At 39.1% G+C, this 1,128-nt stretch overlaps 1 non-coding gene across 1 annotated transcript; it reads left to right on the top strand.

Annotated features, from left to right (window-relative positions):
- The first annotated feature begins 549 nt into the window (after positions 1-549).
- On the top strand, positions 550-656 carry LOC121209163 (small nucleolar RNA R71). Its single transcript, XR_005904280.1, has one exon. It is a non-coding gene; the product is annotated as a small nucleolar RNA R71 (small nucleolar RNA).
- The last annotated feature ends 472 nt before the right edge of the window (positions 657-1,128 follow it).

Raw genomic sequence — 1,128 nt, 5'->3', positions numbered from 1 at the left:
GCATCTCTTCAAGGTTTAGGTTTTTCTCTTGTTGATAAGGTGGCTATTGAAAACCCTGAGGATTTTGTGGCTTTGGATTTCCTTGACCTCCTAGGAAAAATTTGGGTGGTTTCTCCAACCTGCATTATAAGTATTACTGTATGGGTTATTTTGAGATCTAAAGTTATTATTACCCATATATTGACTTGTTCCTCTTCGGTTGTGGGATTGAAGGATTGATATTCTGTATGCACACCTTCTCCGCTTGAGTCACACCTCATTACTAGATATACCTGCATAGAACCAAGTAAACCATCAATCTTTTTATTTAGAAGTTCTACCTGATTAGAGAGCATGGTGACTGAATCGATGTTATAGATGCCAGCTATTTTCGTTGGCTTTGTCCTCATAACTTGCCACTGATAGTTATTCAGTGACATCTCCTCTATAAATTCATATGCATATTCTGGTGTTTTATTGTTGATGGTTCCGCCAGCAGCTGCGTCAATCATTTGTCTTGTCGAGGGATTCACACCATTGTAGAACGTTTGAACTTGTAGCCAAAGTGATAACCCATGGTGAGGGCACCTTCTCAGTAAGTCCTTGTATCTCTACCATGCATCATAAAGTGTTTCTAAATCCATCAGCACAAAAGAAGAGATATCATTACGCAATTTAGCCATTTTAGCCGGCAAAAAATATTTTAGTAAAAATTTCTCGGTCATTTGTTCCCAAGTAGTGATAGATCCTCGTGGTAACGAGTTCAACCACTGTTTAGCTTTGTTTCTCAGTGAAAAGGGAAATAAACGAAGATGAATGGCATCATCAGAAATGCCATTGATTTTGAATGTATCGCAAAATTCAAGAAAATTCGCCAAATGCGTGTTGGGATCCTCATCCTGCAAACTATCAAACTGAACAAACTACTGTATCATCTGAATTGTGTTAGGTTTTAGTTCGAAATTATTCACAGCAATAGCAGGTCTAACTATACTAGACTCAGTTCCTGTTAAATAAGGTTTAGCATAGTCATACATAGTACATGGAGCAGGATTTTGGTTAGCTGCAATTGCATGAGGCAGCTGATCGCCTGGGTTTTCGGCCATCTCTTCGGTTGGGGGTTGAGTATCGTCTTCTCGCTCGTTCTCT

Source organism: Gossypium hirsutum, chromosome A10 (genome assembly GCF_007990345.1).
Source record: "Gossypium hirsutum isolate 1008001.06 chromosome A10, Gossypium_hirsutum_v2.1, whole genome shotgun sequence".
NCBI lineage: Eukaryota > Viridiplantae > Streptophyta > Magnoliopsida > Malvales > Malvaceae > Gossypium > Gossypium hirsutum.
Note: the sequence above shows the minus strand (reverse complement) of the source record. Positions and strands in the feature narration are given on the sequence as shown.